Source organism: Cyprinus carpio, chromosome A4 (genome assembly GCF_018340385.1).
Source record: "Cyprinus carpio isolate SPL01 chromosome A4, ASM1834038v1, whole genome shotgun sequence".
Lineage (NCBI taxonomy): Eukaryota > Metazoa > Chordata > Actinopteri > Cypriniformes > Cyprinidae > Cyprinus > Cyprinus carpio.
Window position 1 is genome coordinate 8,196,542 of NC_056575.1, and position 22,416 is coordinate 8,218,957.

Sequence of the window (22,416 nt, forward strand, 5' to 3'; positions counted from 1 at the left end):
TTACCTGCAAAACTACCTGAAATCTTTGCACAAGTGTACCTAGGACAAAAGCTGTTTTAAACACAAAAGTTGGTCACACCAAATGTTGATTTGATTTAGTTAATAGAAGTTAATTGATAAATAATGTATTTATGACATTATTTTTGAAAGCAAAAATATTTTTTTTTTTAGCAAAACGTTCTTTGAACATATTTTTGTTAGCTGAGTTGTCTTTGGCTCTAACATTTTTGCATGAGCCCTTGTCAATTTCTGACCCTTTCTGTCACTTTGATAAATTAACGAATGGGGGGGGGGGGGGTGTTGTATTGGAATTCCTATATCTTTTTATTTTTTATTTAACAGTGACAGTGCTCATTAATCAACAGTAAAATACTGTAAATAACATTTTATTTTAATTTAAAATTAAATTTCATTTCATTTTTCTGGGAAAATATGCATAATTTTACTGTATAGCCTTGCACTTACAGACTTTATAATTTCATTTTGTTTTGTTTTTTTAATATAATTAATCAGTAGATTAGTTTGAGACATTTGCCATGGATGTCAGCAGGTCCCATAGTTGATAAAGTTTTGCAAATTTGTCAGAAAACAAATGGGTTAATTAGTCTGAGAAAGCTATGTGTAAGTGCAGCTGGCGTGGAGTTTGCTGTGTGTATTGTGAAAGCCAGATCGCACTGCCAGCACACACCAGAGTCACCAAGCCAATAACCGTGACAACCAAGCTCCTGTTTTATTCCGGGAAATTCATGTTTACTTTTAATTGCCATAAAAGACAATACCTCCATTCAATTTTTGTTTCATGAACTGTGACCTTTTGTGACCTCCACTCATGGGCATCTACTTATGCCCCATTAAATATAGCATTAGCTCACTGTGGGTCCAGAGAAGGCCCTCTATTGTAACCAGTCAATAGGAAACGTTAGATCAGAGCAGTGACAAAACTCCCGGCACTCTCGCGTCTGGCTTCACGCCTCCCATCCATCGTTAGCTCAGTCGTGCGATGGTTTGTCACAGGAAGAGCACGCACTCACCCTGCCTCATTAAAGAGCCACAATGGTAAGAGCATTCCAAGAATGCAGGCGCTCATTCACTCTCTGAGATGCCTTGCCACGCACTGACCAGGCAGGTCCAAGCCTCCCTCATGATGAATACCATTTCTAAAGCTTCTTTATTGAATTTATCTTGAGATTGACGGCATGCATTCTTCAGATATGTGAAAAGTGTGTAGTGTGTACTGTAGATGTCCAGCGCTCACATTCCATGTTCCAGTTATCTGAGGTTGCTTTGTGATTCAAAAAAACAAGCAGCTTGAATTTTTGAACATTTCTAAATGATTCATCCTGCAACAAAGACAATTTAACTAAAATACTTTATTAATTCACAGGGTGTTGGTGACATTTTTTGTCTTGTAAAGAGAAAGTTCAGTTGGGGTTATTATTTTTTAAGCTGAACCAAACAGAAAATATGAAAACCAAAGGCACATATAGCCTACACATAAAAACAATAAAATTAAATTAAAATAAAAAACACAAAAAAAACGAATGAAATTATGATAGTGTATATATATATAGAATAATGTGCATATGTACAGTAATAGATTTAGGTATTAATTTAATAGAATAGTATTATTATTATTATTTACATTTTGTTGTGATCCAAGCACAAAAAATCTAAATATTTTAATCTAGATGATTAATTTAATTAAATTCATATTTAGGCTCAGAACATCATAGAGACAATTGGGCAAAGAGACAATTTTTTGGTCATTTTTTTGATTATGACAGGTGCAGTACCCATTTACTTTTGTAAAAGAAAAACTATCAGGAAAGCTTTCTGCTAAATAATTTTGTTGTATTTTATTTTATTTCACTTCACTTCACAAAATCACAAAATTTTACTTCACAAAATTAACTACATGTTTCTCTGTTCAAGACTTCACCAGCATGTCATACTCCCACATGGAAAAGTCTTTAACAGTTTTCCTGGAGGGGTGATACCTGGTTTGTTAGTGAGATAGTTATGGTGTAATGATAAATGGAGAGACTGAACATGCCCTCAGAGGCACAGGTGGCCAGTGTGTGTGTGTGTGTGTGTGTGTGTGTGTGTGTGTGTACATTAAAACTCAAAGCTTAAAACGGCAGAGGAGTACAGGCAACATAACAAAAGAATGCAGCAGATTCAAAACAGGGTTGACATGTCAGACATTCTGCATGGTGTCTCTGAACCATCAGAATAACATTTGCATAATCTTGCCCATGTTGCCTGAACTCTCTCTTTTATTGTGAGGTATGTGTGTGTCCTTGAAAGTGATTTAGGAGTTGTCAGGACACAGGACACTCTGCACCTCCTTATCAGCAGCCTGGTACCAACTGGAGTCTATCCCCGGGAGGAAAAACAGGACCTTGTGTGTTTGAACAGGTAACTCCTCCAATATTATGATCTAATTTATTTTTCTCATCTGATGCTGACAGTACCATTCTCCACAAATCCTTTGTTTAATTCTACCTCTTTTTCAGTCCATACACTCATTTATGTTCGACGTGTTTAAAACCTCCTCATTTCAAACAGGCAGTTGTAGCATTTTAGTGTGTGAAGAAATATCTTTCAGATTTTCCATGCAGACATCCAACACTGTATGTAGCATATTTATTGTGAAATCATGAATAAATAGATTTATAAAACAGTAACAATCATGAACAGTGAAACAGTCTATTAACCTCTACAAGGAAACACTCAGTGTGAAGGTGACCTTTGACCTGGAGAAGGATCATCTTTCTCACCCTGGTCTGATAGCCCAGAGCCTGCTACTGTAGAGCTGATGGAGCCAGGACAGGAGATCCACACCAGCCCTTTTCATGACAATGTGGCTCCGTCATTGGGTTGGGTCACCTTTGATGGGCCCCCATCCTGGGGATGTCTGAAAAGGAGGATGCAGTTGGTCTGTGTTATTATTAGCTGGTCCCTGACTTAAGGCATCAATGTGACGTGAAAAGAGTGTTTCGCATACATTCAATACTTCAAGTGCATACACTATAAAGAAGGTCACAGGAGGAAGGAAAGAGTAGGATGGAGCGGAAATCAGACTTCCATTAGTCAGATCCAGAAGTTGTGTTTATTTACAGAGAGGGAGTGACCAGGAAGTTGCCAGCGGGAGCTTCCCTGGAAACAGTTGCCAGGCGATCCCTGCTTTTCTATAGGAGGAAATTGGGAGTGTGGGCACCTCCAGTCTGGTGCTTTGAGGTCATGCACATTGTCAAAGAGAAACTCACATAAGAAACATCCATCAGAAGAATGACTCTACACTAATCAGAGAAATGATCTGTCATTTACAGAATGTTCCTACTACAATAAGTTGAACTCAGTTAACATCTTTTGGAGCACAATGTCAATGACCTAACAAAAAATTAGTTTGATTATTTCCATAAATGATGCATATTTTTCCATACTGGCAGTAAGACTGTTACACCCTTTACTTTAATTACAATAAAAATATATACAGCTGCTCAGCTGTATTCATAATACAATAATACAGTAATAAATTATGTAATCAAATAATAAAAACGGAATATAATAAATGTTTTCCTGAGCACCAAATCGGCATGTTTCCTGAAGGATCATGTGACACAGTAATGGCTGCTGGAACTACAGCTTTGCCATCAAAGTAATAAATAGCATTTTTAAAATATTTTATTATATATAAAATCTATTGTTATTCAAAATTTTAATAAAATATAACTGTTATTATCGTATGTTTGATCAAATAAATGCAGCCTTAGTGAACCGGACATTTTTAGTGAGATGCATCCATAGATGATAATGAACAATTGTGAAAAAAAAAAAAAAAAAACTACTATGATATAATAAAAAAAAAAAAAAAAAAGGAGGACAAGGTAGTCAGATGTGGCTTCCTGGTCCCCCTTGGTATGACTTTATAGAGAAGAAAAGTGATGGAGGGATGACTTGGTAAGCAGCTATTTATATACAGTACTACCATTAGCTTCTCCATTGTCATTCTAATTTATAGAAAAAGGGCCTCCTGAAATATTGTTAGGAAGTTCACTTTAAAGCATTGCTGGTAGGTATACAATGGGCTTCAAATCACACACTCACAGGCAGTCAGCCGGCATCTTTTATGTTCTGGATTTAAGCCACATTGACCCAGGCATGGAAAAACTTTCCTGTCCTTTCCCTTCATCTCACTGGGTGCGTGTTTTACACATTCCACCTCTGGGAAATCTCCTTCTGTCCCCCAGTCAGTCTTTCTCTCAGAGTATCAGGATGCTCGGATTAGTTATCCCTATAATCTGTATAGAATGCCAGTCTTTAGTGATACCTTGTTTTTTCATCTAGGGGACCCTTTGACTCTTTCTTTCTTTATTTGAAGGGCAGCACATCCCCCACAGACGTCTGTCTCCCACCATGCCCTGACCCTGGATCTATGTGTGGAATTCTCTCCTCATTTATTTGTGTGGGCCTCGTCCTCTCCCATTTCCTTTTATTTTTTCACGTTCCAGATCCTGGTATTGTTGCTTACTAAATCACGTCAGTATAACCCTCAGACTGGCACACAGCTGAGGAGATCTGTTTAAGGAATAGCTCACACACAAATGAAAATTCATCATGCCATTCCAAACTTGCATGTCTTTTTCTTCCATGAAACCCAACAGGAGATGTAAAAGTAAGGGAATGAATGGACAGATGAATTCCTGGTCCTGAATTGAAATTGATGCCTCCTGGACCGGCAGATCATACTTGGAAGTAAGCAATGGCAGATTTAATTATGAAGTCATCAAATTAAATGTCACAACCTCATTTGAGTAGTGTCAGCATAAAATATACAATCCAAATGAAAGTTCACAAACTCTGTGTCTTAAAGTAAATAGACTGAATGAAGATAATGCAAAGTAATGCACTGTATGAAAGGACGCTTTCAGGTGAGTCGCGTCACACTCGTTTCCTGCACTTTATCGCATTGTACGTTGCTTTTATTTGTTGATAAGCTGGATAATATGTTTTGTTTAGTACAGTGGTCTCTAACCCTGCTCCTGGAGAGCTACCATCCTACAGATTTCAGCTCCAACCCCAATCAAACACACCTGAAGCAGCTAATCAAGGTGTTCATGGCTACTTGATAATTACAGACAGGTGTGTTGGAGCAGGGTTGGTAGCTCTCCAGGAGCAGGGTTGGAGATCCCTGGTTTAGTAACATACTTTCACTGAGCTGTCATCTTCAGAAGCTGTGTTTAAAACTGTCTGCAGGTGTTAAGCGTCATGTTACCAATCATCTGAAGCTGTCAAACTGACTGCTTTCGCCACCCAGTGGAGCGGATGGAAACTTACACTCCAGTTTCTAGTTTTAGTTGCAGACTAGCTCTGAGATTTAAACTTCATTTATTTTACAACAAAAGATATGATTTTGTCATGGTCTCGGTCAGCAGATTATTCTACTAGTTTAGATAAACGAACTGGATCAGCTTTCAACTGATGGGGTAAGACAGATGAAATGTTGTGCTGAACTCAGAAGCACATGGTCAAAGTGTAAACATAAAATACAGAACAAAGTTTCTTTGAGACTCTTAGTTTGGTAAAGCAGATGTGTATTAGTTATTTAAATGAATGTGTATCGTGTGTTCACAGTTAAACAATGATTTTAATGTGCTTGTGTGTCGTTGTTTACAAACTCAAGTAGCTTTTAGTATAAAGCTTGATTGGAAGACAGGGCAGATTTGGACAAATTGTTTTAAAGCCTGTATCAAAATGTCTGTTGACATATTTAATCTATAAGCTGAAGACTGATATCATCATGTCGGTAATAGTGTCTAATGGCGAATTTTATTAATATTTATAATAAGCAGATGTAGGAGATCAGATTCACCATCTCCCCTTGAGAAGCATCTGGACAGTGAGTTTGAACAGGTGAAACAATACAGTAGTATTTCTCTAATGATTAAATCTAATGTGTGCTTGAAAGATGGTGCTTCTTAAAGACCATATATGATATTTTTCATTTACAATAGACATTTATTTTGCAGAAAATAAACACACAAGTTAAAAGCAGATTCTTATAACCAACAGATAAATATTAATTGAATTTATATGGTCTGTATCATGTGATTCCAGACTCCATAAAACCCTTTTGCTTAAAATACAGCAGCATCTGAAATACTTTTCTCTCATTTCACTTTCCCCCCACAGGAAGCTCTTAGTAAGGATGAGGAGGATGTGAAGCTCTGAGCTCTGGATGATCATGAGGTTATAGATGAAGGACTGAGACTTTGGCTTCTACAGACCTACAGACACAGATATCACATTTTAGTTCATGTTAAACCATGGACGGATTGAGCACAGATCATGTATTGGTTAATTTGATAAATGATCATTAAAAAAAATACTGTTAACATATGTAATCTATGAACTGCTGACTGATAAAACAACTTAACATTAATATTGTGTCTAATGTAAGCTTTTTTTACTGACATGCATGAGATCAGATCAGTGTGTCAGCTCTCTCTTGTGGACAATAAGTGTATCTGCATTAATAAAATAATACAGCAGCTGGAGGAAAAGGCAGTTATGTCTAATCCTGCTCCTGTTGAGCCACTTTCCTGAGTTTAACTCCAACCTGATTAAAAACACATGGAACAGCTAATCAAGGTCTTTAGGAATACTAGAAACTTACAGGTAGGTTTATTGGGTTCTATGTTTCTAATTAATATAAAACTTGATTTCAATAAACAAATGATGCTGTTCACAAGTTGTGTTGGTGTTATGTTAAATGCATTTAAACACAAGACTGACATTTGACAGACTTTAGTTAATAAATCGATTGTATTTTTTTTTCCCGCAACAGTTTATTTGGTACAATATTTCACTCATTACTCATCAAACAGATTTAATATAAGCATATTCCCCTGCAACATCTCATAACAAACACAGAATCTTTCTAGTCCTGCTATGAGGCTTAAGCTCAGAATGAGTTGATCAAGCTGAGATGAGCACTGATGAATCCTGTGGATAATGAATTGTTTTTATCCAAAAGAAATTTAATCGTAACCATTTTTTTAGTGGTTAGCTGTGGTATCTCTAGTACATATAAAAGAGCTGTTGGCTCACGGAGACGAAAGCAAGATGACCCATAAAATGACAAAAATGAGCTCTTAAAACTCAGTGGATATATCCATGTGACAAAAAATGAGCTCAAAAACAACAACGGATTGAGCCTTGTGTTTTCACATGTGCTGAAATCCCAAAAAACAAAAAAAAACCTGATGGTGTGGTTTAAATGCAGGTCTTTGAAGAACAAAACTACAACAGAGGTAAATTCAAATCTCACAAATGCAATAATCTCTTTCTGTTTTAACAATGTAAATTTACAAGACACAAAATCACAAATCTGTGGCACAGAGGTTAATCATTTGCCTTAAAAGTCCTCAAGAATATCACAGTCAAATCATAGTTGAAATCCACAGAGTCAGTGTCTCAGAAGATTAAAAATGTTACTTGTGTTAAACTGTAGTAGTATTAATGCTGTGTCTGTAGGAGGTAAAGCGTTGTTTTTTTAATCTTGGAGGCCTGAGCTCAAATCTCAATATTACTTGTGTTAACTTGCAGCTCTCAATTAATGCTGTAGCTAAACATAACATCTAAATGACCCCTGAAACAAACTTTTGCAACAAACACCCTCAGCTCTGTGGCTTAGTGGTTGAACGTTTGCTTCCCAAACACAGTGCTTCCCACTGAGCCTGTCATTAAATCCAACAACATGCCCCAAACAACAGCCCTCATTGTGAAAACCACGATGGCACTAGTGGTTGAACACATTGGTTGAGAACAAGGTTATGGTAAAGGCTTGGGTTCAAATCCCGCTGCAACATGTTTAAACTTTCACTGGTTTATGTCACAGGTGAAATATAAGTTCTTTTACAAGCTCACACTAGAGATCTGTGGCTCACAGGTAAGAGTACTGCCTCATGGTTCAGAGGTGCCTCATGGTTCAGCTGGTTCGATTCCAGTCAGATCACTGCTATATGAGTGAAGGAGTGATTCGAAATAGACTCTGTCAAAGCTTTAACTAGTTTAAAAGCACATGTAGGTTAATAGTGAAATATAAGTTCCTTCACATTCAACAAAGTGCCACAAAAGCCAGGCACAAAAAGTGAAAACCACAATGGGTTAGTGGTTAATCAGATGTTTTCGGATGATAAGACTGTGATTGAGGCATGGGTTCAAATCCCACCTCAGTGACAACAATCAGCCAACTTCACGCTTTAACTGGTTTATTATAAAAGCACATGCAGGTGAACAGTGAAATATAAGTTCCTTCACACACTCAGACAAGAGATCTGTGGCTCACAGGTAAGAGCGCTGCCTCATGGTTCAGAGGTTGCTGGTTCGATCCCAACCAGATCTCTGCGATATGAGTGAGTGTTGTGTGAATGAAGGGGTGGGGATGATTCGGGTCCCCCCTGAGCCCTGGAACCATGTCCAGCAGCGGTTATGCTTCTTGACAGAAAAAAAAATAAATTTTGCTGTATAAATTTTCAGCTCCGCCGTCCCTTCCCCACCTGTTCAGGTTACCATCATTTGATTTCTAGAGGAGTCTCCCTCCAAAAAGAAAATGATGGCAACCTACATGTTTAAAACACAACAAAACAAAAACACAAGTTAGAAGTCTTACCTGTCCACGAGCGGATGTCCATCATTACAGTGAAAGTCTGTCCACACGTCCCAGAGCTCTGCTTCTGTTCAAACACATCCCTTAATCTGTAGAGAAAGAAATAAACACAGACATTACTTTATATAGTACATCTAATTTGAATTGAAAAATTAGTATATATAACAGTACATAAGAACACAGGCATGTGAACAACTACTTTAATACACACTTATTTGTCAAATAGCAAGTGGCCTATTTAAACAAGAGTTTAAGTAGAAAAAAAACACATCAACTAATCTTTTGCGTGTTTGTGTTTTAGTGTCCGCGTGGAGACACATTAAAAACAACACATGAAATTCATCATAACACAAATCATAACATAACATAAAACTGACAGCGGAGCACAGCTACAACATATCAGAAGAAATAATGACACATCAAAACGTCAATACTTGGCTATTAAAGTAAATAACGACTTAAGTGCAAAGAGTAAGTACTTCAATGTTTAGAACAAGAGAAAAGCGCTCCATGTGTGGAGTTACTTACAGTGACTCTCCATTCCTGCACTTTATTGGTTTTGTTTGTTTATGTGCTGGAATAGATGCTGTTTAGTGATATTAAAAACACTGTCACTGAGCTGTCATCTGCAGGATCTGTATTTTAAACGGTCTGCACATGTTGTCACAACAAGCGTCATTCTGTCCCTCATCGGAAGCGCTCAGACTGAACGTGAAGCCGCTTCCGCCGCCTAGTGGAGCGAAAGAACAACTGCACTTCAGTTTCACTTACGAGCAGAATCAAAGTCATCTGCTTCCTCGTGTGCTCAACAAATCTATCAGCTTTCATAAGACGACAAGGTGGCCAGTCTTAGATTTAAATCTCATGTATTTTACAACAAATCTAATACTTTGTTACAGCCAGCAGAGAAACATGGATCTGTCAGTTTATCTAAATGCACCTGATCAGCTCTCAGTGGATGAGGTTAAACTGATTAAATGTTGAGTTGAACTCAAAAGCACACACACAAACTACAGAACAAAAGGCTTTCCAAGATTCTTGTATTTGGGTAAATGAGACTGTGTATTTGTTTTTATTTATTTAAATGGATGTGTATCATGTTTGTTGACAGTTAAACAGTGATTTTTGTGTGTTGTCTCTGTGTTTTTTGCAGACTCAAGCAGCATTTATTTTAATTCTTGATTAGTTTTGGGGAATCGGGATGGATTCTCCAGCTCCCTCTTGAGGAGCATCTGAATAGTGAGGACTTCCCAATCCACATCCTGCTCCGAGTCTCTATCTGAAGCTCTGGATGGAGGAGGAAGTGATGTGTGGAAGAACAGGTGTAAAGTGAGTCTGACTGATCTACACAGAACAAACGCTGGTCAGAGTGACTGAACACTCATGCATTTATAGCAAGGGTGTCAAACTCAGGTCCTGGAGGGCCACAGTCCTGCACAGTTTAGATATAACCTTAATTAAACACACCTGATCCAGCTAATCTAATCATTTAGGCTCATTTGAAAACTACATGATGTGTGCGCTGGAGCAGGGTTAGAACTAAACTCTGCAGGGCTACGGCCCTCCAGGGACTGAGTTTGACACCCCTCATTTATTGCAAACTCTGACAGGTTATTTGATAAACAGGACAGAATCCTGCTCCTGCTGAGCCACTTTCCTGAGTTTAACTCCAACCTGATTAAAAACACATGGAACAGCTAATCAAGGTCTTTAGGAATACTAGAAACTTACAGGTAGGTTTACTGGGTTCTATGTTTCTAATTCATATAAAACTTGATTTCAATAAACAAACGATGCTGTTCACAAGTTGTGTTGGTGTTATCAGTTTAATGCATTTAAAAACAAGACAGACTTAAACACATTTGACAGACTTTAGTTAATAAATCGATTGTATTTTTTTTCCCGCAACAGTTTATTTGGTACAATATTTCACTCATTACTCATCAAACAGATTTAATATAAGCATATTCCCCTGCAACATCTCATAACAAACACAGAATCTTTCTAGTCCCGCTATGAGGCTTAAGCTCAGAATGAGTTGATCAAGCTGAGATGAGCACTGATGAATCCTGTGGATAATGAATTGTTTTTATCCAAAAGAAATTTAATCGTAACCATTTTTTTTAGTGGTTAGCTGTGGTATCTCTAAAAGAGCTGTTGGCTCACGGAGACGAAAGCAAGATGACCCATAAAAAAATAAATACATTTACACAATTCTTTTCATATTTCTATGTGACAAAAATGAGCTCTTAAAGCTCAGTGGATTGAGCCTTGTGTTTTCACATGTGCTGAAATCCCACTACAAAAAAAAACCTGATGGTGTGGTTTAAATGCAGGTCTTTGAAGAACAAAACTACAACAGAGGTAAATTCAAATCTCACAAATGCAATAATCTCTTTCTGTTTTAACAATGTAAATTTACAAGACACAAAATCACAAATCTGTGGCACAGAGGTTAATCATTTGCCTTAAAAGTCCTCAATATCACGATCAAATCATAGTTGAAATCCACAGAGTCAGTGTCTCAGAAGATTAAAAATGTTACATGTGTTAAACTGTAGTAGTATTAATGCTGTGTCTGTAGGAGGTAAAGCTTTGTTTTTTTAATCTTGGAGGCCTGAGCTCAAATCTCAATATTACTTGTGTTAACTTGCAGCTCTCAATTAATGCTGTAGCTAAACATAACATCTAAATGACCCCTGAAACAAACTTTTGCAACAAACCACCTCAGCTCTGTGTTGCTTAGCTGGTTTGAGCGTTTGGGGTTGTCTGTCCCCAAACACAGGTGCTTCCCACTGAGCCTGTCATTAAATCCAACAACATGCCCCAAACAACAGCCCTCATTGTGAAAGCCACGATGGCACTAGTGGTTAAACACATTGGTTGAGAACAAGGTTATGGTAAAGGCTTGGGTTCAAATCCCGCTCCAGCATGTTTAAACTTTCACTGGTTTATGTCACAGGTGAACGGTGAAATATAAGTTCTTTTACACGTTCACACTAGAGATCTGTGGCTCACAGGTAAGAGTACTGCCTCATGGTTCAGAGGTGCCTCATGGTTCAGCTGGTTCGATTCCAGTCAGATCTCTGCTATATAAGTGAAGGAGTGATTCGAAATATACTCTGCCAAAGCTTTAACTACTAGTTTAAAAGCACATGTAGGTTATAGTGAAATATAAGTTCCTTCACATTCAACAAAGTGCCACAAAAGCCAGGCACAAAAAGTGAAAACCACAATGGGTTTGGTGGTTAATCAGATGTTTTGGGATGATAAGACTGTGATTGAGGCATGGGTTCAAATCCCACCTCAGTGACAACAATCAGCCAACTTCACGCTTTAACTGGTTTATTATAAAAGCACATGCAGGTGAACAGTGAAATATAAGTTCCTTCACACATCTCAGACAAGAGATCTGTGGCTCACAGGTAAGAGCACTGCCTCATGGTTCAGAGGTTGCTGCTGTTCGATCCCGAGCCAGATCTCCGCGATATGAGTGAGTGTTGTGTGAATGAAGGGATGGGGACGATTCGGGTCCCCCCCGAGCCCCGGCACCATGTCCAGCAGGGGTTATACTTCTTGACAGAAAAAAAATAAAATTTTGCTGTATAAATTTTCAGCTCCGCCGTCCCTTCCCCACCTGTTTAGGTTACCATCATTTACTTTCTAGAGGGGTCACCCTCCAAAAAGAAAATGATGGTAACCTACATGTTTTGTACACAAACAAAACAAAAACACAAGTAGAAGTCTTACCTGTCCACGAGCGGATGTCCATCATTACAGTGAAAGTCTGTCCACACGTCCCAGAGCTCTGCTTCGTTCAAACACAGTCCTTTAATCTGTAGAGAAAGAAATAAACACAGACATTACTTTATATAGTACATCTAATTTGAATTGAAAAACTAGTATATATATAACAGTACATAAGAACACAGGCATTGTGAACAACTACCTTAAGTACACACTTATTTGTCAAATAGCAAGTGGCCTATTTAAACAAGAGTTTAAGTAGAAAAAAAACACATCAACTAATCTTTTGCGTGTTTTGTGTTTTAGTGTCCGCGTGGATGACATATTAAAAAACAACACATGAAATTGCATCATAACACAAATCATAACATAACATAAAACTGACAGCGGAGCACAGCTACAACATATCAGAAGAAATAATGACACATCAATACTTCAATACTTGGCTATTAAAGAAAATAACGACTTAAGTGCAAAGAGTAAGGTAATTTCAATGTTTAGAACAAGAGAAAAGCACTGCAATGTGTGGGAGTTGACTTACAGTTTACTCTCCATTCCTGCACTTTATCGGTTTTGTTTGTTTATGTCCTGGAATAGATGCTGTTTAGTGATATTAAAAACATTGTCACTGAGCTGTCATCTGCAGGATTCTGTCATTTTAAAACGGTCTGCACATGTTGTTCACCAGCGTATTGTAAATAAACAAAATCTGCTCTGCAAGTAAAAACTGACTTTCAAACAAGCGCAAAGTGATTTGCAAATGCAAAACTCTATTTGAGAGAAAATGTAGAGGTATGGACAAATATATGTAGTGTGTCGTTACAACTGTGAGACTCATTTTGTGAGGAAACTTGGCTTGATTTTCTCACAAATGCATGCAGGCAGATATTCCCACATGCGTTAAAAAGCAGATTTTCTCACAACTACAATTGAGCAACTATCTTTTCCAAAAACAGCAGATGGCGCTGTCCATCAATTTATGCTAGTCCCTGAGACCTGAAACACCTGTTTACCTTTCAGGGGAATACAGCAGACCAACATGAGCGGGGAACAGGTGAGTTTCTGTCTTACTATATAATTAACCATTTAGATGTTTTCACTAAGCGACCCTACTAGTGTCAGTAAAATTCACAATAAGGGCTGTAAAGTTGGTAACATGATTGATTAGTTCAAAAATCAGTAGTGACATGGCTAAACATTTAACTAGGCGGTCTTTCCCTATAAAAACTGATCCATTCTCCATACCTCTTATCCTCTGTAGGATCACGGGATATAGAATATATACATGTTAATAAAATTGTTCAATGTATAACAAAAATATTGTGTAGCAAAAATGAAAGCTTAGACAATTTAATTTAGTATTAGATATAGCAATATCACCCAAGAGGTCATTAATTATTAATAACATTTTTAAAGCAAATCACATTATTTAGTACAATCTAAAACTTTTTAAATGTTTTAACACTGTGCAATCATTTGTGTCTAAAATAATTATGTATTTTTTAGATAATCAACATGATGAATATTTATCTTCTGGTGTCACTCTTGTCCTGTGAATTTGGGAGAAAGATCAAGTTCACGCTGATATAATAATAAATTCAGCATTTTAATAAATAGTGGTTTACCAGTATTTCAGAAGGATAATGTAATGATTAGAAACTAATCTTTGGGGTCGAAGACTGTGCCGGTGCATTTTGTCCTGTTTTGTTGATGATCACAAAAATAATTTAAATTACAGATATGAGTATGGCATCGTTTGAAACTGCAAAGGGTCTGTGTTTATTTGTGTATAGTCAACAAAACAATGTACTTTTGTAAAATAAAGAAAACAAACAGGGCACACTCTCTGCCGTCTCAGCCTCTGGGAACTTTCTTGAATAAAACAACCTGAATCTCAGTGAATATGTGCCTCACATACATGGTACATCTATGTGTAGAAAGCCTAAAATGTCTAATTTTAAAACCAATTCAAATTGAAAACAAATATTCTCTGATTATATAATCCATATAAAAGTGAGGAGAGGTAAAGTTTCTCATGTTTCACCTCATTATCGCTAGCGCTCTGTTCACATGTTAATGATCTGAGGTCAGCCAGGTAAGCATGTACAGTAGATGCCCCCGAAAAATGCCATCAAAACGTCAAGCTTCAACATAGAATTTAGCCTACTTTCTTTTTCTGCCCGTTGGATGTTGGTGCGCTACACAGGTGAAGACACACTCTGGATAACGAGGATATCTTCTCATATTGGTCTGAAAAGGTAAACAGATGTTTCGGATCTCGCGTAAATTAGTGAATTGACCAACAACAGCCATCTGCTGTTTTTGGAAAATAAACTTGCTCAATTGCATTTGTCAGAAAATCCAACTTGACCCATGTGAGAAAATCTGCCTGCATGCATTTGTGAGAAAATCAAACCAAGATTCCTCATAAAAATGCAAATGAGTCTCACAGTTGTAACACACTATAAATATATTTGTCACATCTCTGCATTTTCTCTCAAATAGAATTTTGTATTTGCAAATCACTTTGCGTTTGTTTGAAAGTCGAGTTTTTCTTTGCAAAGCAAATTGTGTTTATTTGCAAAATGCTGGATTTCCCTAAAAAAAATTATCAAAAAACCATACCCATAATGAAGCCGCTTCCGCCGCCTAGTGGAGCGGAACAACAACTGCTTTCATCAGCTTTCATTCAGGACAAAGGACAAGGTGGCCAGTCTTAGATTTAAATCTCATGTATTTTACAACAAATCTAACACTTTGTTACAGCCAGCAGAGAAACATGGATCTGTCAGTTTATCTAAATGCACCTGATCAGCTCTCAGTGGATGAGGTGAAACTGATTAAATGTTTTGTGTTTGAACTCAAAAGCCCACACCAAACTAAACTACAGAACAAAAGGCCTTCCAAGATTCTTGTATTTGGGTAAATGAGGACTGGTGTATTTGTTTTTATTTATTTAAATTGGATGTGGTATCATCATTTTGTTTGACAGTTAAGACAGTGATTTTTTGTGTGTTGTCTCTGTGTTTTATTGCAGCACTCAAGCAGCATTTTAGTTTTAATTCTTGATTAGTTTTTGGGGAATTGGGATGGATTCTCGCAGCTCCCTCCCTGAGGAGCATCTGAATAGTGAGTGCTTCCCAATCCACAGTTCCAGCTCCGAGTCTCCTATCTGAAGCTCTGGATGGATGATGGGGAGGTGATGTTTGGAAGACAGGTGTAAAGTGAGTCTGACTGATCTACACAGTAACAACGGCTGGTCAGAGTTGGACTGAACACTTCGTGCCTTTATAGCAAGTGTGTTCACCCTCAGTTCCTGGAGTCCACAGTCCTGCACAGTTTTAGTAATTCTTCGTAACGCGCGTGTCTGCGCGTTCAACTAACACCGCCGGCTTACCTGATCCAATCTAATCTAAGTCACTTTAGGCTTATTTTGAAAACTACATGATGTGGGTGGGGCGCTGGAGCAGGGTTAGAACTAAACTCTGCCAGTGGCTACGGCCCTCTCAGGGGCTGGAGGTTGACACCCCTCATTTACCCCTTTCTCCTGGACACGTTATTTGATAAGCAAGACCTAATCGCTGCTCCTGCTGAGCCACTATTAAAAAGGACCATGAACCCACCTAACTCAAGAAACACATCGGAACTAAGCTAAGAACGAGACCACTTTAGGAATACAGGGAGTTACATTACAGGTAGTTACTGACACTTCTATGATTTCCTAATTAATTGTAAAAACGATTGATTTCAATAAACAAATGATCGGCTGTTCTACACAGGAAACTCACGTAGGGATTGAGAAATGTTAACCAATCAGAAAAAGTCTAGCTGGCGCACGTTAGAACTCAAAGATACAAGGAGAACAGTGTAAACAAACGCATTGACAGACTTTAGTTACGGTCGACTGTTATTTTATTTTTTTTTTTCCCACAAAAAACAGTTTTAAGTCTTATGTAACAACATAATTTCACTACCCGCGGCCGCGGCCATTACACTAAAACAAACCCACCAAACAAACAAGACACATGACTTACAAATTATAAAACACCTAAAAGACATCCCCCACGGCACACACCCAATCTCAACTCAACCACTCACCCAACCAACAAAAATCTCTATGCCTAGTCACCAGACCAATCGACAGCAGCCAAATAATAACAAAGACATCCAGACAAATGACATCAAAACTTGCTCCAACGCCAGCGAAGATGAAGCACCTGATGAATTCCTCCTTGGATAATCAATGTGTTTATTACACCTCCAAAAGAAATTTGTTCAATCGTAACCATTTTTTTAGTGGTTAGATCTGTGTGGTCTACAAAAGAAACTCTAAAAGAGCAATGTTGGCGCTACGGAGACAAAAGCAGATGACCCATAAAAAAATAAATACATTTACACATTCTTATCATATTTCTATGTGAACAAAAATTCGCTCTAAAGCTCAGTGGATTGAGCCTTGTGTTTTCACATGTGCTGAAATCCCACTACAAAAAAAAAAACTGATTGATGTGGGTTCTAAATGCAGAGGTCTTTGAAGAACAAAACTACAACAGAGGTAAATTCAAATCTCATAAATGACAATAATCCTCGTTCTGTTTTAACAATGTAAATTTAACAAGACACAAAATCACAAATCTGTGGCACTAGAGGTTAATCATTTGCCTTAAAAGTCCTCAATATCACGATCAAATCATAGTTGAAATCCACAGAGTCAGTGTCTCAGAAGATTAAAAATGTTACTTGTGTTAAATTGTAGTAGTATTAATGCTGTGTCTGTAGGAGGTAAAGCGTTGCTTTTTTAATCTTGGAGGAGCTCAAATCTCAATATTACTTGTGTTAACTTGCAGCTCTTAATTAATGCTGTAGCTAAACATAACATCTAAATGACCCCTGAAACAAACTTTTGCAACAAACACCCTCAGCTCTGTGGCTTAGTGGTTGAGCGTTTGCTTCCCAAACACAGTGCTTCCCACAAAGCCTGTCATTAAATCCAACAATGCCCCAAACAACAGCCCTCATTGTGAAAGCCACGATGGCACTAGTGGTTTAAACACATGGTTTGGAGAACGAGGGTTTATGGTAAAGGCTTGGTTCAAATCCCGCTGCAGCATGTTTAAACTTTCACTGGTTTATGTCACAGGTGAACGGTGAAATATAAGTTCTTTTACACGTTCACACTAGAGATCTGTGGCTCACAGGTAAGAGTACTGCCTCATGGTTCAGAGGTGTCTCATGTTTCAGCTGGTTCGATTCCAGTCAGATCACTGCTATATGAGTGAAGGAGTGATTCGAAATATACTCTGCCAAAGCTTTAACTAGTTTATTGTAAAAGCACATGTAGGTTAATAGTGAAATATAAGTTCCTTCACATTCAACAAAGTGCCACAAAAGCCAGGCACAAAATGTGAAAACCACAATGGGTTGGTGGTTAATCGAAGAAGGTTTTCGGATGATACAGACGTGATTAGAGGCATGGGTTCAAATCCCATCCTCACGTGAAACAACAATCAGCCAACTTCCAACACGCTTTAACTGGTTTATTATAAAAGCACATGCTAGGGTGTAACAGTGAAATATAAGTTCCTTCACATGTTCATAACCAAGAGATCTGTGGCTCACAGGTAAGAGCACTGCCTCACGGTTGCAGAGGTTTGCTGGTTCGAATCCCAGCCAGATCTCCGCGTTATGAGTGAGTGTTGGTGTGAATGAAGGGATGGGACGATTCGGGTCCCCCACGAGCCCCGGCACCATGTCCAGCAGGGGTTATACTATCTTGAACAGAAAAAAAAATAAAATTTTGCCTGTATAATTTTCAGCTCCGCGCCGCCCTTCCCCACCTGTTTCAGGTTACCATCATTTGATTTCTAGAGGAGTCACCTCCAAAAAAAAAATGATGGAACCTACATGGTTAGTGTTACACCAACAAACAAAACATAGTTTCGAAGTCTATCTACCTGTCTACGAGCGGATGTCCAATCATTACAGTGAAAGTCTTCCCGACGTCCCAGAGCTCTGCTGCTGTTCCAAACACATCCCTTCTACAATCGCGGTATAAACACAGTAACACAGTCTAACTTCTATAGTACATCTGAGAATTGAAAAAATGATAGATTAACAGTACATAAGAACACAGGCATTGGACCACAGTCCCAGAGCTTGAATTGTTCACATCACAGCCTTAATCTATGTAGAGTAGAAATAGAGATAAACACAGGCCTTATGTTATGATAGTACATCTAATTTGAATACAAAATTAGATATATCACCAGTTAAGACAAAGGCATGTGAACAACGACTTTCAACACACTTATTTGTCAAATAGAAGTGGCCCTATTTAAACAAGAGTTTAAGTAGAAAAAAAAAGCACATTCACTAATCTTTTGCGTGTTTGTGTTTTAGTGTCCGCGTGGAGACATATTAAAAAACACAACACAACATGAAATTCATCATAACACAAATCATAACATAATACAATAACTGACAGCGGGAGGCACAGCTACAACATAATCAGAAGAAATAACTGACACATCATATTCTATCAATACTTGGCTATTAAGTAAATAACGACTTAAGTGCAAAGAGTAAAGTACTTCAATGTTTAGACCAAGAGAAAAGCGCTGCCAGTGTGTGGAGTTACTTACAGTGACTCTTCCATTCCTGCACTTTATTGGTTTTGTTTGTTTATGTGCTGGAATAGATGCTGTTTAGTGATACTAAAAAACACTGTCACTGAGCTGTCATCTGCAGGATCTGTATTTTAAAAAACGGTCTGCAATTGTTTTCACAACAAGCGTCATTCTGTCTCACTCATCGGAAGCGCTCAGACTGAACGTGAAGCGCGCTTCCTCCGCCGCCTAGTGGAGGCGGATGTATTTTACAACAAATCTCAGTTTCACTTACGAGCAGACTCAGTCATCTGCTTCCTCGTGTGCTCAACAAATCTATCAGCTTTCATTCAGGACAAAGGACAAGGTGGCCAGTCTTAGATTTAAATCTCATGTATTTTACAACAAATCTACTACCTTTGTACGAGCCAGCAGAGAAACATGGATCTGTCCAGTTTATCTAAATTCACCTGATCAGCTCTCAGTGGATGAGGTGAAACTGAATTAAATGTTATGTGTTGACACTCAAAAGCACACACACAAACTACAGAACAAAAGCTTTCACGATTTTGTAGATGTTTGGGTACATGAGATTGTGTATTTGTTTTTATTTTATTTACATGGCATGTGATCATGTTTGTTGACAGTTAAACAGTGATTTTTGTGTGTTGTCTCTGTGTTTTTTGCAGACTCAAGCAGTATTTATTTTAATGGTTGATTGGTTTTGGCGAATTGGGATGGATTCTCCAGCTCCCTCTTGAGGAGCATCTGAATAGTGAGTGCTTCCCAATCCACATCCTGCTCTGAGCCTCTATCTGAAGCTCTGGATGGAGGAGGAGGAGGTGATGTGTGGAAGAACAGGTGTAAAGTGAGTCTGATGGATCTACCCACAACAAACGCTGGTCAGATTGACTGAACACTCATGCATTTATAGCAAACACTGACAGGTTATTTTATAAACAGCTAAAAATATGAACAAAACATAAAAAAACCCTTAATCAAAATTAACAACAAAAAGAACAAATACAATAGATGAGATCAGTATATCAGCACTCAGCACCACCTTGTGGACAACACGTGTGTGCCTGCATGCCGAGCTGCGAGATGAGATCTAGTATCAGTCAGCACTCAGCACCACCTTGTGGGACATACACGTGCATCTGGCCGCGATCTCAGGTGTAAAAGCTGCAGTATGAACAGTGCTGTCTGATCCTGCTCCCGACGCATCTCCCCTGAGCCACTTTCCTGCGTGGGCTGAAAACACCTGAAGCTTTTTGTTTATAATTTTTATTTTTACATATAAAAATGACTTAAACAACAAAAAAAGAAATTTTATGTTTCTTATTAAAATAAATAAAAATAATAAAAATAACAAATGATGATGTTTTTTTTTGTTTATAAGTTTGAGTTTGACATCAATAAAGGTCTTAAAGATAATTATGATTGTTTGTACATTTGATTCTGACTGATTTATTAATACATTGACTGGATTTATTCATTGCCACGAATGCTTATTTAATACAATACAATACACTACACATCCATGTGAAAGACAGCGCTAAATAAAACCCCATCTACAACACCTGACGACTCCACAGACTCAGTGCATCAGGAGATAAGACATTGCACTTAAATCATGGAGACCTGACTTCACACAAACTCTGTACCTCAGAGGGTGGTCAATTAATGTTAGTGTTAGTTGCTTTCCATCATATAAAACAAGTTCGTAATAAAACCCTGTTGTCACAAACTCTGTGGTGCTGAGGATAATTGCTTGCCTTCAAATGTGAGTGTCTTGGTTCAAACCCCCCAAATTACAGTTTTTCAAAACACCATACAAAGCCCTCAATAAAATTCTGTCCAAAACTCACTTCAACTCAACAAGTGCAGTGAATAATGCATTGCTCTTTTATCTAGGAGACCCGATTTCAAATCTCACTATTGCTTACGTTAAATTGTCGTTGTTACATTCAACAAAGTGCCACAAAAGTCAGGCACAAAATGTGAAAACCACAATGGGTTAGTGGTTAATCAGATGTTTTGGGATGATAAGACTGTGATTGAGGCATGGGTTCAAATCCCGCCTCAGTGACAACAATCAGCCACCTGATAGCTTTAACTGGTTTATTATAAAAGCACATGCAGGTGAACAGTGAAATATAAGTTCCTTCACACACTCAGACAAGAGATCTGTGGCTCACAGGTAAGAGCGCTGCCTCACGGTTCAGAGGTTGCTGGTTCGATCCCAGCCAGATCTCCGCGATATGAGTGAGTGTTGTGTGAATGAAGGGATGGGGACGATTCGGGTCCCCCCCGAGCCCCGGCACCATGTCCAGCAGGGGTTATACTTCTTGACAGAAAAAAATAAATAAATTTTTTGCTGTAAAAATTTTCAGCTCCGCCGTCCCTTCCCCACCTGTTTAGGTTACCATCATTTGATTTCTAGAGGAGTCACCCTCCAAAAAGAAAATGATGGTAACCTACATGTTTAGTACACAACAAAACATCAGAAGCCTTACCTGTCCACGAGCAGATGTCTATGAGCAGCTTCCTATTTACAAAAGAAAAAAATATATATTAGCTTTATGTCTTGCACGTGAACTACATGCAAACAATTTGGACTAAACACAACACACACATCTCTATTCTGTAAGGGCAAGACAGAATTAAACTAAAAAAATCAATGTTGTATCAATAAAGTTTCAGTTTCACAAACACTCATAATTTACATTTTGTAAATGTCTAGTTTGGATTTGGACCCTTTTCTCTATCAAAGCCTTTCCCCAACAACATGTGTTTAGTCACTAGCACCACTGAGGCTTTCACACTCATGGCTGGTATTTTGTAAATTATGCCCATTCCACCTGTTTCTGCCAAGTTGTTAATAGAATATGAATAGAAAGACACTATATATTTCATAGACAGAGATTTATAAACACTGGTGGTGACTACTTTTCTTTCATCTTACCTGTTTGTCTAAAAACCAAAGGCCAGGAAGTTTAGAGCGATGGCAAAGAGTCAAAGAATCCCAGATCTACAAAACAACAGAACAAGATTAAATAACAAACAATGCTCCAAAAATGCTCCGAATTACTGTTAGGCAGGTGGTGTGGAAAATCAGTGTGAGAAACTGCTGTGGGAATTGTTGATTAGATGTGTTTAGTCCAAAATTATTTGCATGTAGTTTACATGCAAGACATTATGCTAATTATTATTATTATTATTTTTTGGTCTGTAAATAGAAAGTTACTCATATAGACAATAACTACATTGAATACACTACTTTATACTAAAAGTGTTTTTTTTCTGTAGTTCTTAAAGTATAAAAAGGTGTTTAGGTGGTGTTACTGTTATTTGGCATAATATTTTTAATTTGCCTTTTAAAAATAT

At 37.9% G+C, this 22,416-nt stretch overlaps 2 long non-coding RNA genes across 7 annotated transcripts in view; one reads left to right on the plus strand and one right to left on the minus strand.

The window, feature by feature from the left end:
- LOC109079741 overlaps window positions 1-22,416 on the minus strand; it is a 32,020-nt gene that overhangs the window by 7,647 nt on the left and 1,957 nt on the right. For 2 of the 6 annotated variants that reach the window (XR_006157952.1, XR_006157954.1), the window contains exons 2-6: window positions 21,995-22,060; window positions 21,546-21,577; window positions 21,228-21,376; window positions 8,678-8,763; window positions 5,263-6,290 (exon numbers count right to left, since the gene is read on the minus strand). This is a non-coding gene — a long non-coding RNA (uncharacterized LOC109079741). Of the gene's footprint in view, window positions 1-1,352; window positions 2,918-5,262; window positions 6,291-7,244; window positions 8,503-8,677; window positions 8,764-21,227; window positions 21,377-21,545; window positions 21,578-21,994; window positions 22,061-22,416 lie in introns of those variants that run through there. The other 4 variants (XR_006157953.1, XR_006157956.1, XR_006157955.1 and 1 more) reach the window with 4 other exon arrangements.
- LOC122141580 lies at window positions 5,149-6,435 on the plus strand. The gene is made up of 3 exons (XR_006157941.1): window positions 5,149-5,489; window positions 5,856-5,916; window positions 6,196-6,435. It is a non-coding gene; the product is annotated as an uncharacterized LOC122141580 (long non-coding RNA).